At 36.7% G+C, this 6,383-nt stretch overlaps 1 long non-coding RNA gene across 1 annotated transcript; it reads right to left on the bottom strand.

The window, feature by feature from the left end:
• Nucleotides 1–2,436: 2,436 nt before the first annotated feature.
• On the bottom strand, nt 2,437–4,376 carry LOC147495630 (uncharacterized). The gene is made up of 3 exons (XR_015197615.1): nt 4,141–4,376; nt 3,129–3,219; nt 2,437–2,641 (listed from the first exon to the last, which is right to left on the bottom strand). It is a non-coding gene; the product is annotated as an uncharacterized LOC147495630 (long non-coding RNA).
• Nucleotides 4,377–6,383: the final 2,007 nt, after the last annotated feature.

Here is a 6,383-nt window from a genome sequence, read left to right on the forward strand (position 1 = left end):
TAGCTTCAGCGCCTCTATCACATCATCATCAAGAAATACAGTGGGAATGTGATCCGTGTGGTGGATTGGTATACCATTTGTGGCATACAAGGAGACACCAGGCACACTATTTTTAGTCCCATCTTCAATAGCACGATTGGGGGCGACTTGGACCTGTTCGATTTCCGTAAACGGTGGCTGCTTCTCCATAGTTTCAACGTCCTTTTCGGAAACAAGAATATCAGTAATCATAGCCTCATGGTTTAAAGCAACATGATGTGGCCGATGCTCAACACCCTGGGTAAATTTCCCCTAACCAGCTCCTTTGGCATCAATATCAACACTAGCATTAACAGATGCCATGTCAAACGGGCGGTTGCTACTATCAGCTTTGTCATGCACTTGCATCACAAATATTTCAATCACACTGTTTCATTCTTTTGCAGTATTATAATGTTTATTCTTCGCCGCAAGGAACGAATTCCATCCGACGAAGAGGGGGCGGTGTATGTACCAGTGTACTCGCACCCTTATGAACGACCATCATTAGGTACTCCTATATGAGCCACCCACTAATGAGGCGTGTTTGCTTGCTTACTAGTGAGGCGTGCTTGCTTGCTTACTAGTGAGGCGTGCTTGCTTGCCCACTACTATGGCATTCCCGCTTGCCTACTAGTGAGGCGTGCTTGCTTGCCCACTACTGTGGCATCACTTGCCTACTAGTGAGGCGTGCTTGCTTGCCCGCTACTGTGGCATTCCCGCTTGCCTACTAGTGTGGCATTCAGGCATGCCCTCTATTGGAGCAATGACACTGCCCACTAATATAACACCCAAGTTATATATAGCAAGTCCGGAGATATGTCAAGGGATTTTTTACATATAAAGCTTTTAGAAAGATTTCATACAAAGAGGGAAATATCTCATCAAATAAGGAAAGGGTATTTTAAGCAATAAGAAGCTTAACATATTCATTTCCTATAAATACCCAACAATCATTTCAAACAAAGAACTACGTGCATTTTTTAGACTTGATTCCAGAGAACGATTTGGATACGTAGGCAGCCATTGGTGGTACAGTTTCTCTCACTTCATATCAACCTCTCCAACAAGATCATTGGTGTGTTTGCGTGAGTTCTCACCCAAACATGAGATAATGCCAAACGTTCGGAAACACTTGTTCCATAAAAAATTCTGTGGCAGCAAGAAAATGGAAATGTCATATTACTCTTCGTATTTGCAAGTCTGTTTAGCACATTTCAAGTACCTAATATGATAGAATGTGACTTGGGACCTGCTCTATTACTTTTTCAATTTGTTCATGAATCTCCACATAGCAATACGAAAATTGGTATGACTGAAAAGTCTATCTAAGATTCTAAAAACTTCCTAATGACTAATGAGACATGTACTGGCTACTTTAACTACAACATATATTGTTGTTTTCTCGAGAGGGATGGGCTTATGCCCATGTATATGGTGACGCTGATGACAACCCTACTTATATGATTGGAGATCCCATGAAGTAGGTTCAAAAGAAAAAACAAGTCACTTTGTCGTCCTGCAGTACTATCGTCTTATGTATTTATGAGACGTCTCCCCAGTCACCCTATAGCGAGATGGTACTATAGTATACATTGTATGACTAGAATTACAGTGAGTAAGAATGAATTATTTAACTCTTAATGGATTCTATAGCCCATATTTTAATGAGGTGGCGTATTTAAACTGCAATCCACACCTGATGGAAATCCACTCATGTGAATGTAAAATTGGGTCAGTTCTTATGGATATTTGGGCAAGTATTCTAGAGCATTCATGTAACACAAGTAGCGCAAGATAAAAAAGCACAACACTGCAGAGCAAACAATACAATGAAAGAGCAGTGTGGGTGCATGTCCTCTATCTCGCTACAAGGGAATGTTGGTTCAAAGATTTTATTCTACCACTTTCATGTGAGATATGATTTGTTGCCCTATGACTGGTTTAAGCCCGTAAGGCACCTATCACTACAAAAAAATAGTCTATAAACGACAGCCATTCACCGTCGTTTTAAGTCTAAAACAAGTGCTATGGTCTGTTGTTGGGGCCGGCCATAAAATGGTCAGAAGTATTTGAAAAACGGCGGCCCGACACTTGTTATGCTTAAAAAGAACGACGGCTTTTAACACTTGTTATTTAACGACGGCCTTCAACCGTGGTTTTCTTACAGATTCGGTCCACTTTTTAAAAAAGTAACAACACCCCATAGCCGTTGTTTTTGCACTACTAAAGGGATACCGGTTGGTATTTTGTTATTTATTATCCCATGACCTGCTTATACCTGATAGCTTTCCACCATGAAATATATAAAAACAAATATAACACAAGCTAAATAAATGAAAATATTTCATTTCATATTTCAAACTCAATCCCAAGTAACAAACAAGTCTTGAACTTGAAAAAAAAAAAAAAAAAAAAAAAAACGAATCAAAGTACACCAAAGGTTCTTCCATTAACTCCATAAAGTCAATAATCTCATCCGCTACAATCCTATACGCATTTTCAGGTACCGTACCCCTCACGGTTGCTAAGCAATCTTCCAACAATAATAATTCTTCCACAAAAACTTTGCAACTCCCATGTAGATTGACATGATGACGACGCCTCCCTTGGAATCGTTGCACTACAAAAAAAACAATCAATTGATGAAAGGCTTGGTAAGCAAGCATACAAATATGACGTAAAAAGGGATGGCAAGAGAATAATGCAGAATGCTCCTTAACATATGTTGTAGGCATACTTGTAAATAAACTAAAAATATACTAGGATCCATGTTGATGGAGCAAAAATGTAAATTACCATGGCACTTGATTTCTGATGGTGTTAGTGATGGCTCTCTTAATTGCCAATTCTTTAAAGAAGTGGTAGTAAAACCAAAGGAAAGTTGTAAAGATGGGCAATCGGATTTAAAGCTACTAAAAACAGTAGAAAAATAAAGACACTTGAGCCATTTGTCGATCTGTATGTACTATTACACATGTCACCTTCATGTAAAAATTTTATGTTACTCATTAATTATTTAGGCATTTCGCCAACAACATGATTTACATCTAGTTGAAACCTGTAAGGACCAACTCCACACCATAAAATCTGACGAGATAAATCACTACCTTAAAATCTGAGCACTCCAAATGCTACCGGACTCCATCTGGTAAGACCTATACCAAAGTTGTTGTAGAGAGGTAGATAGTCCGCTTCATCCTGGCCAGCGATACAATATATCATGTTGCAATGAGATATCTAGTGAGGTTCTAAGAATTGCAATCGAAGAATTCATGATAGTTTATAAATATATTATAAAAAAGAAGCACAATGATGTCGAAATAAGACTTATTAAAGTAAAGAGTGAAGCAATTACTGCAAAAGCCATATTAAAGTAAAGTAGTAAACCATGTCAATCAAGTAGCTCGGTCATACTAGAGGGCAATCTCACCCTCCATCGAACTAACACATTGTCATAACAAAAGCAATGTGGCTCTTTACAGAAAACCTCAACAAATGCTCATATAAAGGAAATACTAATATTTCAAAACTAAGCTAGCCTTCAGTCACACAAAGCTTGATCACTGACTGTAACTAATGAGATAGAGTACTTGAGCCTCTTGTCCCACACTCTGAATGCGTAGAATTCTTAGTGTTTACATCCAGCTACAACTGCCACCCCAACCTTGCACTAGTACTTCGCAACAATCTATTCCATCTCAAGGTTGAAATTTATAAAGAAATATAGCGTACTCTTTGGACTAAAGAACAGTATTTGTAGTTCTTGGCATGCATCACTAATACCTTTATATGGGGAACATGTGTATGAAGAGAGTGACAGAGAAGCACTTGGTTTGCGCTATTACTTATCTCATTTCATAAGTCCAATTAAGATGTACAAGTGAACCTTGGTTTAAGTGCAAATGCATTACATATGAAAAGTAAGAACTGAACAACCAAGTCATAGTTATCAATCTTCAAGAACTCTAGGAGACAATGCCCAAGACAAACCTCACCTTTAGTACATGGTCTTATAGTATTCTACTTTATTAACTTTCCCTAATATATATATATGCAAGAGAAAGGAAGACAAGTAATAAAAGAAAAAAAAAACTTGTCAAAATATGATGGGTAACTTACTAGTAGTAAAGGCGCTTGTAAAGGCACTTTGTGGAAGTACTGCAAAATCAATACACGAAAAAAAAAATGAATATCTCCTTGAAACAACAAAAACTGAAATAGCAATAGCACCATAAAACAAGGAACTAACATACTACCAATGACCAATCAGCTATGAATTAAATACTTAAGTGACCAAAGTACTTATAAGCTTCTAGCAAAGTCATGGTCTTTGGGTAGCAGTAGGACTGGTATGTATAAACTAACCATTATGATGTACATTGTCCAACACCTAACAACTGAATGAGTATGCTCCGGTGAATTGAACTTGAGCCACCCCAAAAAAAAACCAACCTAACGTTCAAACAACATAAAGTACACAGGTCGCCAAAAATAGAAGTTTAACAATAATTTATTATCTCACCATAGTGTCTACTGCGCCATAACCATTTCTCCATGTCCAAATGTTCCAAATGTTCATGAACAAACTAATCCCATGCCAACAAAAGAAAAGAAAATACAAAACTTATTCCTAAACAATATTAATCTGCCAAAGTTTTTATTAGTCCTAAGTAAGCAAGTTTTGTTACAACCAGACTGATCCCATGTCAAATACACCCAATAAGTTTTCCAATTCATTTTTTTAAATACCCCAAGTGGTGGATAGATTACCTTATGAAGTCAAAGGTTAATTGGAGCTTACTTCGGTGCTTGGCATCGCTTAGACACTAAGAAATCCAACAACCCAAAAGAAAACTAAAAGAAGATAACCTTACATACTACTACCCGTCAGCAATACATGCATGATATAATTCCTCACAAACACAAAAGGATCAATGTGGATTTTTTCTACCAAAGCATAAACCAAAAATTAACTATGGCCCTTTATCGAAAAATTAATCTAGTGTAAACTCGACACCAAGTGTAAAACTTAACCTTTTCCTATCAAATGTCTTTAGTCAATAAGCTAATCTCAACCTACACTTTCACTTATCAAAAGGGATAATTTACAAGATGTATCGAAGTTGCGCGCAGTGGGTGGCTGGCAGTACTCTCAAGTGAAAAAATTACTCTATGGAACCCAAAAGATTTAGGCAAAAGCACACATTCTAATTATAGCATTTGGTAACTACGGAATAGAAATAGTAATAATTGTTTCCTTTGGATTTTAACGCCCATCATTATCCTAAAAGTAGAGAGATCAGAGAGAGAGAGAGAGGATAAACATCAAGTATACACCCTTGCAGATCGAATCAAACAAGTCATAATATACAAACAAACACCCCTAAATTTCACACATTCATTTCTTCCAGAAATATTTATCACAAACAAACATAGCAAACCCAATTCCGTAGAAAAGATTCAATTTTTTCTCATTAGGCATACATATTTCTATAATAACATAATTCAGTTAAAATTGTACCTGTTAATCAATGATTGAGAGAGAGAGATAATTAAAGGAACCTCTAAAGAACCAGAATCCAAATCCACCTGAACCAATAGCAAAAATGGAGAAGAAATAAAAGTAGTTAAGAAGTTTCAGCGCCGAACTATAACGATTTGAACTGTAAGACAGAGAGAAAGAGTTCCCGATTGAATAGCTGCTGCCAAACAACACAACAATTTTATCGATTTTTCCATTAAACCAAATAAAACCCTAGAACATAAATCTCATTACTTATTCTTTTCTCTGAGTTTCTAGTTTCCTTTTCGATTTTTTAAATTTTCATAGACCCGAACCAAACAACTAGAAAACAACGGCCCTTGGGTACAATACGATAGCTAAGCCCACTTGCTTTAAAACTAAGGCTATTAACCGTCGTTTATGACTGGTTGTGGTTGTGGCTTTTTGAGCAAATTGGTGTAGTGTATATTTTATGCAATGTAATTTCAATTCTCTCTAGCACTTCATTAACCTTTTTGTCATATCCTATTTCAAAATAGTGGGAACTATAAGTATTTGAAATAGTGGGGGATTGTTGGAATTCTCCTTTTGATATTTCAAATTACTTATGTGAGCTTGGTTGAGAAGATGAACAAGTGTGTTCTTTCTCTCCTTGTATTTTGTGTGATAGTCCCACATTGGTTGGTAAACTCTTGGAAACCAGTTTTGCAGTCTATATTATTGTTTTAGTCCCACATTGGTTAGTTAACTCTTTGTGAGTGACTTGAACTTCTATATAAAGGCTTGTAGTCATCAACCAAAGATATTCAATAATTAAAACCTAAACCCATCTCTTTCAATCAAGCCTTAGCCGTCAGAG

This window comes from Coptis chinensis, chromosome 6, assembly GCF_015680905.1.
Source record: "Coptis chinensis isolate HL-2020 chromosome 6, ASM1568090v1, whole genome shotgun sequence".
NCBI classification, from domain to species: domain Eukaryota; kingdom Viridiplantae; phylum Streptophyta; class Magnoliopsida; order Ranunculales; family Ranunculaceae; genus Coptis; species Coptis chinensis.